The 8,838-nt window shown below is 41.2% G+C and overlaps 22 non-coding genes and 17 pseudogenes across 22 annotated transcripts; all 39 read right to left on the reverse strand.

The window, feature by feature from the left end:
- Nucleotides 1-42: 42 nt before the first annotated feature.
- On the reverse strand, nucleotides 43-161 carry LOC134901351 (5S ribosomal RNA). Its single transcript, XR_010174840.1, has one exon. It is a non-coding gene; the product is annotated as a 5S ribosomal RNA (ribosomal RNA).
- A 107-nt stretch (nucleotides 162-268) lies between these two features.
- LOC135058358 (5S ribosomal RNA) lies at nucleotides 269-387 on the reverse strand. Its single transcript, XR_010244789.1, has one exon. It is a non-coding gene; the product is annotated as a 5S ribosomal RNA (ribosomal RNA).
- Nucleotides 388-494: 107 nt separating this feature from the next.
- On the reverse strand, nucleotides 495-613 carry LOC134890679 (5S ribosomal RNA; annotated as a pseudogene).
- Nucleotides 614-720: 107 nt separating this feature from the next.
- LOC135066179 (5S ribosomal RNA) lies at nucleotides 721-839 on the reverse strand. The gene has a single exon (XR_010252434.1). It is a non-coding gene; the product is annotated as a 5S ribosomal RNA (ribosomal RNA).
- A 107-nt stretch (nucleotides 840-946) lies between these two features.
- On the reverse strand, nucleotides 947-1,065 carry LOC134890775 (5S ribosomal RNA; annotated as a pseudogene).
- Nucleotides 1,066-1,172: 107 nt separating this feature from the next.
- Nucleotides 1,173-1,291, reverse strand: LOC134888733 (5S ribosomal RNA; annotated as a pseudogene).
- A 107-nt stretch (nucleotides 1,292-1,398) lies between these two features.
- LOC135059053 (5S ribosomal RNA) lies at nucleotides 1,399-1,517 on the reverse strand. The gene has a single exon (XR_010245472.1). It is a non-coding gene; the product is annotated as a 5S ribosomal RNA (ribosomal RNA).
- Nucleotides 1,518-1,624: 107 nt separating this feature from the next.
- LOC134889535 (5S ribosomal RNA) lies at nucleotides 1,625-1,743 on the reverse strand. Its single transcript, XR_010171261.1, has one exon. It is a non-coding gene; the product is annotated as a 5S ribosomal RNA (ribosomal RNA).
- Nucleotides 1,744-1,850: 107 nt separating this feature from the next.
- Nucleotides 1,851-1,969, reverse strand: LOC134885836 (5S ribosomal RNA). The gene has a single exon (XR_010169940.1). It is a non-coding gene; the product is annotated as a 5S ribosomal RNA (ribosomal RNA).
- A 107-nt stretch (nucleotides 1,970-2,076) lies between these two features.
- Nucleotides 2,077-2,195, reverse strand: LOC135062399 (5S ribosomal RNA). Its single transcript, XR_010248749.1, has one exon. It is a non-coding gene; the product is annotated as a 5S ribosomal RNA (ribosomal RNA).
- A 107-nt stretch (nucleotides 2,196-2,302) lies between these two features.
- Nucleotides 2,303-2,421, reverse strand: LOC134889411 (5S ribosomal RNA; annotated as a pseudogene).
- Nucleotides 2,422-2,528: 107 nt separating this feature from the next.
- LOC134889549 (5S ribosomal RNA) lies at nucleotides 2,529-2,647 on the reverse strand. Its single transcript, XR_010171263.1, has one exon. It is a non-coding gene; the product is annotated as a 5S ribosomal RNA (ribosomal RNA).
- Nucleotides 2,648-2,754: 107 nt separating this feature from the next.
- On the reverse strand, nucleotides 2,755-2,873 carry LOC134889560 (5S ribosomal RNA). Its single transcript, XR_010171264.1, has one exon. It is a non-coding gene; the product is annotated as a 5S ribosomal RNA (ribosomal RNA).
- Nucleotides 2,874-2,980: 107 nt separating this feature from the next.
- LOC135066942 (5S ribosomal RNA) lies at nucleotides 2,981-3,099 on the reverse strand. The gene has a single exon (XR_010253175.1). It is a non-coding gene; the product is annotated as a 5S ribosomal RNA (ribosomal RNA).
- Nucleotides 3,100-3,206: 107 nt separating this feature from the next.
- On the reverse strand, nucleotides 3,207-3,325 carry LOC134901444 (5S ribosomal RNA). Its single transcript, XR_010174936.1, has one exon. It is a non-coding gene; the product is annotated as a 5S ribosomal RNA (ribosomal RNA).
- A 107-nt stretch (nucleotides 3,326-3,432) lies between these two features.
- LOC134888653 (5S ribosomal RNA) lies at nucleotides 3,433-3,551 on the reverse strand (annotated as a pseudogene).
- A 107-nt stretch (nucleotides 3,552-3,658) lies between these two features.
- Nucleotides 3,659-3,777, reverse strand: LOC134888095 (5S ribosomal RNA; annotated as a pseudogene).
- A 107-nt stretch (nucleotides 3,778-3,884) lies between these two features.
- On the reverse strand, nucleotides 3,885-4,004 carry LOC134891944 (5S ribosomal RNA; annotated as a pseudogene).
- A 107-nt stretch (nucleotides 4,005-4,111) lies between these two features.
- Nucleotides 4,112-4,230, reverse strand: LOC135069275 (5S ribosomal RNA). Its single transcript, XR_010255461.1, has one exon. It is a non-coding gene; the product is annotated as a 5S ribosomal RNA (ribosomal RNA).
- A 107-nt stretch (nucleotides 4,231-4,337) lies between these two features.
- Nucleotides 4,338-4,456, reverse strand: LOC134885468 (5S ribosomal RNA). The gene has a single exon (XR_010169581.1). It is a non-coding gene; the product is annotated as a 5S ribosomal RNA (ribosomal RNA).
- A 107-nt stretch (nucleotides 4,457-4,563) lies between these two features.
- On the reverse strand, nucleotides 4,564-4,682 carry LOC134889572 (5S ribosomal RNA). Its single transcript, XR_010171265.1, has one exon. It is a non-coding gene; the product is annotated as a 5S ribosomal RNA (ribosomal RNA).
- Nucleotides 4,683-4,789: 107 nt separating this feature from the next.
- LOC134889583 (5S ribosomal RNA) lies at nucleotides 4,790-4,908 on the reverse strand. The gene has a single exon (XR_010171266.1). It is a non-coding gene; the product is annotated as a 5S ribosomal RNA (ribosomal RNA).
- Nucleotides 4,909-5,015: 107 nt separating this feature from the next.
- On the reverse strand, nucleotides 5,016-5,134 carry LOC134887969 (5S ribosomal RNA; annotated as a pseudogene).
- A 107-nt stretch (nucleotides 5,135-5,241) lies between these two features.
- On the reverse strand, nucleotides 5,242-5,360 carry LOC134901852 (5S ribosomal RNA). Its single transcript, XR_010175330.1, has one exon. It is a non-coding gene; the product is annotated as a 5S ribosomal RNA (ribosomal RNA).
- Nucleotides 5,361-5,467: 107 nt separating this feature from the next.
- Nucleotides 5,468-5,586, reverse strand: LOC135070845 (5S ribosomal RNA). The gene has a single exon (XR_010256995.1). It is a non-coding gene; the product is annotated as a 5S ribosomal RNA (ribosomal RNA).
- A 107-nt stretch (nucleotides 5,587-5,693) lies between these two features.
- LOC134884655 (5S ribosomal RNA) lies at nucleotides 5,694-5,812 on the reverse strand. Its single transcript, XR_010168794.1, has one exon. It is a non-coding gene; the product is annotated as a 5S ribosomal RNA (ribosomal RNA).
- A 107-nt stretch (nucleotides 5,813-5,919) lies between these two features.
- Nucleotides 5,920-6,039, reverse strand: LOC134891227 (5S ribosomal RNA; annotated as a pseudogene).
- A 107-nt stretch (nucleotides 6,040-6,146) lies between these two features.
- On the reverse strand, nucleotides 6,147-6,266 carry LOC134893632 (5S ribosomal RNA; annotated as a pseudogene).
- Nucleotides 6,267-6,373: 107 nt separating this feature from the next.
- LOC134891632 (5S ribosomal RNA) lies at nucleotides 6,374-6,492 on the reverse strand (annotated as a pseudogene).
- A 107-nt stretch (nucleotides 6,493-6,599) lies between these two features.
- LOC134893588 (5S ribosomal RNA) lies at nucleotides 6,600-6,718 on the reverse strand (annotated as a pseudogene).
- A 107-nt stretch (nucleotides 6,719-6,825) lies between these two features.
- Nucleotides 6,826-6,945, reverse strand: LOC134894412 (5S ribosomal RNA; annotated as a pseudogene).
- Nucleotides 6,946-7,052: 107 nt separating this feature from the next.
- Nucleotides 7,053-7,171, reverse strand: LOC134890205 (5S ribosomal RNA; annotated as a pseudogene).
- Nucleotides 7,172-7,278: 107 nt separating this feature from the next.
- On the reverse strand, nucleotides 7,279-7,397 carry LOC134885469 (5S ribosomal RNA). The gene has a single exon (XR_010169582.1). It is a non-coding gene; the product is annotated as a 5S ribosomal RNA (ribosomal RNA).
- A 107-nt stretch (nucleotides 7,398-7,504) lies between these two features.
- On the reverse strand, nucleotides 7,505-7,623 carry LOC134889595 (5S ribosomal RNA). The gene has a single exon (XR_010171268.1). It is a non-coding gene; the product is annotated as a 5S ribosomal RNA (ribosomal RNA).
- A 107-nt stretch (nucleotides 7,624-7,730) lies between these two features.
- Nucleotides 7,731-7,849, reverse strand: LOC135060329 (5S ribosomal RNA). The gene has a single exon (XR_010246723.1). It is a non-coding gene; the product is annotated as a 5S ribosomal RNA (ribosomal RNA).
- Nucleotides 7,850-7,956: 107 nt separating this feature from the next.
- Nucleotides 7,957-8,075, reverse strand: LOC135065092 (5S ribosomal RNA). Its single transcript, XR_010251382.1, has one exon. It is a non-coding gene; the product is annotated as a 5S ribosomal RNA (ribosomal RNA).
- Nucleotides 8,076-8,182: 107 nt separating this feature from the next.
- LOC134893082 (5S ribosomal RNA) lies at nucleotides 8,183-8,301 on the reverse strand (annotated as a pseudogene).
- A 107-nt stretch (nucleotides 8,302-8,408) lies between these two features.
- LOC134891634 (5S ribosomal RNA) lies at nucleotides 8,409-8,527 on the reverse strand (annotated as a pseudogene).
- A 107-nt stretch (nucleotides 8,528-8,634) lies between these two features.
- LOC134893659 (5S ribosomal RNA) lies at nucleotides 8,635-8,753 on the reverse strand (annotated as a pseudogene).
- Nucleotides 8,754-8,838: the final 85 nt, after the last annotated feature.

Below are 8,838 nucleotides of genomic sequence, written 5' to 3' on the forward strand. Positions count from 1 at the left end.
AAAATGGAATGCATCAACAGAACGGTGTTGGCAGTATAAAAATATCTACAGCACCTTGTATTCCCAGGTGGTCTCCCATCCAAGTACTAACCAGGCCCAGCACTGCTTAGCTTCCAAGATCAGATGAGATTGGGCGTATCCAGTGTGGTGTGGCTGTAGATGAGATTTACAGTTACTGTTAGAACTTTTCTACTTCTAACTACTGGTTCATAAATGAATACATTTGAAAATGGAATGCATCAACAGAACGGTGTTGGCAGCATAAAAATATCTACAGCACCTTGTATTCCCAGGTGGTCTCCCATTCAAGTACTAACCAGGCCCAACACTGCTTAGCTTCCAAGATCAGATGAGATTGGGCGTATCCAGTGTGGTGTGGCTGTAGATGAGCTTTTTGGTTTCTGTTAGAACTTTTCTACTTCTAACTACTGGTTCATAAATGAATAGGTTTGAAAATGGAATGCATCAACAGAACGGTGTTGGCAGTATAAAAATATATTCAGCACCTTGTATTCCCAGGTGGTCTCCCATCCAAGTACTAACCAGGCCCAACACTGCTTAGCTTCCAAGATCAGATGAGATTGGGCATATCCAGTGTGGTGTTGCTGTAGATGAACTATCTGGTTTCTGTTAGAACTTTTCTACTTCTAACTACTGGTTCATAAATGAATACATTTGAAAATGGAATGCATCAACAGAACAGTGTTGGCAGTATAAAAATATCTACAACACCTTGTATTCCCAGGTGGTCTCCCATCCAAGTACTAACAAGGCTCAACACTGCTTAGCTTCCAAGATCAGACGAGATTGGGCGTATCCAGTGTGGTGTGGCTGTAGATGAGCTTTGTTGTTTCTGTTAGAACTTTTCTACTTCTAACTACTGGTTCATAAATGAATACATTTGAAAATGGAATGCATCAACAGAACGGTGTTGGCAGTATAAAAATATCTACAACACCTTGTATTCCCAGGTGGTCTCCCATCCAAGTACTGACCAGGACCAACACTGCTTAGCTTCCAAGATCAGATGAGATTGGGCATATCCAGTGTGGTGTGGCTGTAGAAGAGCTTTATGGTTTCTGTTAGTACTTTTCTACTTCTAACTACTGGTTCATAAATGAATACGTTTGAAAATGGAATGCATCAACAGAACGGTGTTGGTAGTATAAAAATATCTACAGCACCTTGTATTCCCAGGTGCTATCCCATCCAAGTACTAACCAGGCCCAACACTGCTTAGCTTCCAAGATCAGATGAGATTGGGCGTATCCAGTGTGGTGTTGCTGTAGATGAACTTTCTGGTTTCTGTTAGAACTTTTCTACTTCTAACTACTGGTTCATAAATGAATACATTTTAAAATGGAATGCATGAACAGAACGGTTTTGGCAGTAAAAAATTATCTACAGCACCTTGTATTCCCAGGTGGTCTCCCATCCAAGTACTAACCAGGCCCAACACTGCTTAGCTTCCAAGATCAGATGAGATTGGGCATATCCAGTGTGGTGTGGCTGTAGATGAGCTTTGTGGTTTCTGTTAGAACTTTTCTACTTCTAACTACTGTTTCATAAATGAATACGTTTGAAAATGGAATGCATCAACAGAACGGTGTTGGCAGTATAAAAATATCTACAGCACCTTGTATTCCCAGGTGGTCTCCCATCCAAGTACTAACCAGGCCCAACACTGCTTAGCTTCCAAGATCAGATGAGATTGGGCGTATCCAGTGTGGTGTGGCTGTAGATGAGCTTTGTGGTTTCTGTTAGAACTTTTCTACTTCTAACTAATGGTTCATAAATGAATAGGTTTGAAAATGGAATGCATCAACAGAACGGTGTTGGCAGTATAAAAATATCTTCAGCACCTTGTATTCCCAGGTGGTCTCCCATTCAAGTACTAACCAGGCCCAACACTGCTTAGCTTCCAAGATCAGATGAGATTGGGCGTATCCAGTGTGGTGTTGCTGTAGATGAACTTTCTCGTTTCTGTTAGAACTTTTCTACTTCTAACTACTGGTTCATAAATGAATAAGTTTTAAAATGGAATGCATCAACAGAACGGTGTTGGCAGTATAAAATTATCTACAGCACCTAGTATTCCCAGGTGGTCTCCCATCCAAGTACTAACCAGGCCCATCACTGCTTAGCGTCCAAGATCAGATGAGATTGGGCGTATCCAATGTGGTGTGGCTGTAGATGAGCTTTGTGGTTTCTGTTAGAACTTTTCTACTTCTAACTACTGGTTCATAAATGAATACGTTTGAAAATGGAATGCATCAACAGAACGGTGTTGGCAGTATAAAAATATCTACAGCACCTTGTATTCCCAGGTGGTCTCCAATCCAAGTACTAACCAGGCCCAACACTGCTTAGCTTCCAAGATCAGATGAGATTGGGCATATCCAGTGTAGTGTGGCTGTAGATGAGCTTTGTGGTTTCTGTTAGAACTTTTCTACTTCTAACTACTGTTTCATAAATGAATACGTTTGAAAATGGAATGCATCAACAGAACGGTGTTGGCAGTATAAAAATATCTACAGCACCTTGTATTCCCAGGTGGTCTCCCATCCAAGTACTAACCAGGCCCAACACTGCTTAGCTTCCAAGATCAGATGAGATTGGGCGTATCCAGTGTGGTGTGGCTGTAGATGAGCTTTGCAGTTTCTGTTAGAACTTTTCTACTTCTAACTACTGGTTCATAAATGAATACATTTGAAAATGGAATGCATCAACAGAACGGTGTTGGCAGTATAAAAATATCTACAGCACCTTGTATTCCCAGGTGGTCTCCCATCCAAGTACTAACCAGGCCCAACACTGCTTAGCTTCCAAGATCAGATGAGATTGGGCGTATCCAGTGTGGTGTGGCTGTAGATGAGCTTTGTGGTTTCTGTTAGAACTTTTCTACTTCTAACTACTGGTTCATAAATGAATAGGTTTGAAAATGGAATGCATCAACAGAACGGTGTTGGCAGTATAAAAATATCTTCAGCACCTTGTATTCCCAGGTGGTCTCCCATCCAAGTACTAACCAGGCCCAACACTGCTTAACTTCCAAGATCAGATGAGATTGGGCGTATCCAGTGTGGTGTTGCTGTAGATGAACTTTCTGGTTTCTGTTAGAACTTTTCTACTTCTAACTACTGGTTCATAAATGAATAAGTTTTAAAATGGAATGCATCAACAGAACGGTGTTGGCAGTATAAAATTATCTACAGCACCTAGTATTCCCAGGTGGTCTCCCATCCAAGTACTAACCAGGCCCAACACTGCTTAGCTTCCAAGATCAGATGAGATTGGGCGTATCCAGTGTGGTGTGGCTGTAAAAGAGCTTTATGGTTTCTGTTAGTACTTTTCTACTTCTAACTACTGGTTCATAAATGAATAAGTTTGAAAATGGAATGCATCAACAGAACGGTGTTGGTAGTATAAAAATTTCTACAGCACCTTGTATTCCCAGGTGGTCTCCCATCCAAGTACTAACCAGGCCCAACACTGCTTAGCGTCCAAGATCAGATGAGATTGGGCGTATCCAATGTGATGTGGCTGTAGATGAGCTTTGTGGTTTCTGTTAGAACTTTTCTACTTCTAACTACTGGTTCATAAATGAATACGTTTGAAAATGGAATGCATCAACAGAACGGTGTTGGCAGTATAAAAATATCTACAGCACATTGTATTCCCAGGTGGTCTCCCATCCAAGTACTAACCAAGCCCAACACTGCTTAGCTTCCAAGATCAGGTGAGATTGGGCGTATCCAGTATGGTGTGGCTGTAGATGAGCTTTCTGGTTTCTGTTAGAACTTTTCTACTTCTAACTACTGGTTCATAAATGAATACGTTTGAAAATGGAATGCATCAACAGAACAGTGTTGGCAGTATAAAAATATCTACAGCACCTATGTATTCCCAGGTGGTCTCCCATCCAAGTACTGACCAGGACCAACACTGCTTAGCTTCCAAGATCAGATGAGATTGGGCATATCCAGTGTGGTGTGGCTGTAGAAGAGCTTTATGGTTTCTGTTAGTACTTTTCTACTTCTAACTACTGGTTCATAAATGAATACGTTTGAAAATGGAATGCATCAACAGAACGGTGTTGGTAGTATAAAAATATCTACAGCACCTTGTATTCCCAGGTGGTATCCCATCCAAGTACTAACCAGGCCCAACACTGCTTAGCTTCCAAGATCAGATGAGATTGGGCATATCCAGTGTGGTGTTGCTGTAGATGAACTTTCTGGTTTCTGTTAGAACTTTTCTACTTCTAACTACTGGTTCATAAATAAATACATTTTAAAATGGAATGCATCAACAGAACGGTGTTGGCAGTATAAAATTATCTACAGCACCTTGTATTCCCAGGTGGTCTCCAATCCAAGTACTAACCAGGCCCAACACTGCTTAGCTTCCAAGATCAGATGAGATTGGGCATATCCAGTGTGGTGTGGCTGTAGATGAGCTTTGTGGTTTCTGTTAGAACTTTTCTACTTCTAACTACTGTTTCATAAATGAATACGTTTGAAAATGGAATGCATCAACAGAACGGTGTTGGCAGTATAAAAATATCTACAGCACCTTGTATTCCCAGGTGGTCTCCCATCCAAGTACTAACCAGGCCCAACACTGCTTAGCTTCCAAGATCAGATGAGATTGGGCGTATCCAGTGTGGTGTGGCTGTAGATGAGCTTTGTAGTTTCTGTTAGAACTTTTCTACTTCTAACTACTGGTTCATAAATGAATACATTTGAAAATGGAATGCATCAACAGAACGGTGTTGGCAGTATAAAAATATCTACAGCACCTTGTATTCCCAGGTGGTCTCCCATCCAAGTACTAACCAGGCCCAACACTGCTTAGCTTCCAAGATCAGATGAGATTGGGCGTATCCAGTGTGGTGTGGCTGTAGATGAGCTTTGTGGTTTTTGTTAGAACTTTTCTACTTCTAACTACTGGTTCATAAATGAATAGGTTTGAAAATGGAATGCATCAACAGAACGGTGTTGGCAGTATAAAAATATCTTCAGCACCTTGTATTCCCAGGTGGTCTCCCTTCCAAGTACTAACCAGGCCCAACACTGCTTAGCTTCCAAGATCAGATGAGATTGGGCGTATCCAGTGTGGTGTTGCTGTAGATGAACTTTCTGGTTTCTGTTAGAACTTTTCTACTTCTAACTACTGGTTCATAAATGAATAAGTTTTAAAATGGAATGCATCAACAGAACGGTGTTGGCAGTATAAAATTATCTACAGCACCTAGTATTCCCAGGTGGTCTCCCATCCAAGTACTAACCAAGCCCAACACTGCTTAGCTTCCAAGATCAGATGAGATTGGGCGTATCCAGTGTGGTGTGGCTGTAGAAGAGCTTTATGGTTTCTGTTAGTACTTTTCTACTTCTAACTACTGGTTCATAAATGAATAAGTTTGAAAATGGAATGCATCAACAGAACGGTGTTGGTAGTATAAAAATTTCTACAGCACCTTGTATTCCCAGGTGGTCTCCCATCCAAGTACTAACCAGGCCCAACACTGCTTAGCGTCCAAGATCAGATGAGATTGGGCGTATCCAATGTGGTGTGGCTGTAGATGAGCTTTGTGGTTTCTGTTAGAACTTTTCTACTTCTAACTACTGGTTCATAAATGAATACGTTTGAAAATGGAATGCATCAACAGAACGGTGTTGGCAGTATAAAAATATCTACAGCACCTTGTATTCCCAGGTGGTCTCCCATCCAAGTACTAACCAAGCCCAACACTGCTTAGCTTCCAAGATCAGGTGAGATTGGGCGTATCCAGTATGGTGTGGCTGTAGATGAGCTTTGTGGTTTCTGTTAGAACTTTTCTACTTCTAACTACTGGTTCATAAATGAATACGTTTGAAAATGGAATGCATCAACAGAACAGTGTTGGCAGTATAAAAATATCTACAGCACCTATGTATTCCCAGGTGGTCTCCCATCCAAGTACTGACTAGGACCAACACTGCTTAGCTTCCAAGATCAGATGAGATTGGGCATATCCAGTGTGGTGTGGCTGTAGAAGAGCTTTATGGTTTCTGTTAGAACTTTTCTACTTCTAACTACTGGTTCATAAATGAATACGTTTGAAAATGGAATGCATCAACAGAACAGTGATGGCAGTATAAAAATATCTACAGCACCTATGTATTCCCAGGTGGTCTCCCATCCAAGTACTGACTAGGACCAACACTGCTTAGCTTCCAAGATCAGATGAGTTTGGGCATATCCAGTGTGGTGTGGCTGTAGAAGAGCTTTATGGTTTCTGTTAGTACTTTTCTACTTCTAACTACTGGTTCATAAATGAATAAGTTTGAAAATGGAATGCATCAACAGAACGGTGTTGGTAGTATAAAAATTTCTACAGCACGTTGTATTCCCAGGTGGTCTCCCATCCAAGTACTAACCAGGCCCAACACTGCTTAGCGTCCAAGATCAGATGAGATTGGGCGTATCCAATGTGGTGTGGCTGTAGATGAGCTTTGTGGTTTCTGTTAGAACTTTTCTACTTCTAACTACTGGTTCATAAATGAATACGTTTGAAAATGGAATGCATCAACAGAACGGTGTTGGCAGTATAAAAATATCTACAGCACCTTGTATTCCCTGGTGGTCTCCCATCCAAGTACTAACCAAGCCAAACACTGCTTAGCTTCCAAGATCAGGTGAGATTGGGCGTATCCAGTATGGTGTGGCTGTAGATGAGCTTTGTGGTTTCTGTTAGAACTTTTCTACTTCTAACTACTGGTTCATAAATGAATACGTTTGAAAATGGAATGCATCAACAGAACAGTGTTGGCAGTATAAAAATATCTACAGCACCTATGTATTCCCAGGTGGTCTCCCATCCAAGTACTGACTAGGACCAACACTGCTTAGCTTCCAAGATCAGATGAGATTTGGCATATCCAGTGTGGTGTGGCTGTAGAAGAGCTTTATGGTTTCTGTTAGTACTTTTCTACTTCTAACTACTGGTTCATAAATGAATACGTTTGAAAATGGAATGCATCAACAGAACGGTGTTGGTAGTATAAAAATATCTACAGCACCTTGTATTCCCAGGTGGTATCCCATCCAAGTACTAACCAGGCCCAACACTGCTTAGCTTCCAAGATCAGATGAGATTCGGCATATCCAGTGTGGTGTTGCTGTAGATGAACTTTCTGGTTTCTGTTAGAACTTTTCTACTTCTAACTACTGGTTCATAAAAGAATACATTTTAAAATGGAATGCATCAACAGAACGGTGTTGGCAGTATAAAATTATCTACAGCACCTTGTATTCCCAGGTGGTCTCCAATCCAAGTACTAACCAGGCCCAACACTGCTTAGCTTCCAAGATCAGATGAGATTGGGCATATCCAGTGTGGTGTGGCTGTAGATGAGCTTTGTGGTTTCTGTTAGAACTTTTCTACTTCTAACTACTGTTTCATAAATGAATACGTTTGAAAATGGAATGCATCAACAGAACGGTGTTGGCAGTATAAAAATATCTACAGCACCTTGTATTCCCAGGTGGTCTCCCATCCAAGTACTAACCAGGCCCAACACTGCTTAGCTTCCAAGATCAGATGAGATTGGGCGTATCCAGTGTGGTGTGGCTGTAGATGAGCTTTGCAGTTTCTGTTAGAACTTTTCTACTTCTAACTACTGGTTCATAAATGAATACATTTGAAAATGGAATGCATCAACAGAACGGTGTTGGCAGTATAAAAATATCTACAGCACCTTGTATTCCCAGTTGGTCTCCCATCCAAGTACTAACCAGGCCCAACACTGCTTAGCTTCCAAGATCAGATGAGATTGGGCGTATCCAGTGTGGTGTGGCTGTAGATGAGCTTTGTGGTTTTTGTTAGAACTTTTCTACTTCTAACTACTGGTTCATAAATGAATAGGTTTGAAAATGGAATGCATCAACAGAACGGTGTTGGCAGTATAAAAATATCTTCAGCACCTTGTATTCCCAGGTGGTCTCCCATCCAAGTACTAACCAGGCCCAACACTGCTTAGCTTCCAAGATCAGATGAGATTGGGCGTATCCAGTGTGGTGTGGCTGTAGATGAGCTTTGTGGTTTTTGTTAGAACTTTTCTACTTCTAACTACTGGTTCATAAATGAATAGGTTTGAAAATGGAATGCATCAACAGAACGGTGTTGGCAGTATAAAAATATCTTCAGCACCTTGTATTCCCAGGTGGTCTCCCATCCAAGTACTGACTAGGACCAACACTGCTTAGCTTCCAAGATCAGATGAGATTGGGCATATCCAGTGTGGTGTGGCTGTAGAAGAGCTTTATGGTTTCTGTTAGTACTTTTCTACTTCTAACTACTGGTTCATAAATGAATAAGTTTGAAAATGGAATGCATCAACAGAACGGTGTTGGTAGTATAAAAATTTCTACAGCACGTTGTATTCCCAGGTGGTCTCCCATCCAAGTACTAACCAGGCCCAACACTGCTTAGCGTCCAAGATCAGATGAGATTGGGCGTATCCAATGTGGTGTGGCTGTAGATGAGCTTTGTGGTTTCTGTTAGAACTTTTCTACTTCTAACTACTGGTTCATAAATGAATACGTTTGAAAATGGAATGCATCAACAGAACGGTGTTGGCAGTATAAAAATATCTACAGCACCTTGTATTCCCAGGTGGTCTCCCATCCAAGTACTAACCAAGCCAAACACTGCTTTGCTTCCAAGATCAGGTGAGATTGGGCGTATCCAGTATGGTGTGGCTGTAGATGAGCTTTGTGGTTTCTGTTAGAACTTTTCTACTTCTAACTACTGGTTCATAAATGAATACGTTTGAAAATGGAATGCATCAACAG

The sequence above is a fragment of the Pseudophryne corroboree genome, chromosome 3 (genome assembly GCF_028390025.1).
Source record: "Pseudophryne corroboree isolate aPseCor3 chromosome 3, aPseCor3.hap2, whole genome shotgun sequence".
Classification (NCBI taxonomy): Eukaryota; Metazoa; Chordata; class Amphibia; order Anura; family Myobatrachidae; genus Pseudophryne; species Pseudophryne corroboree.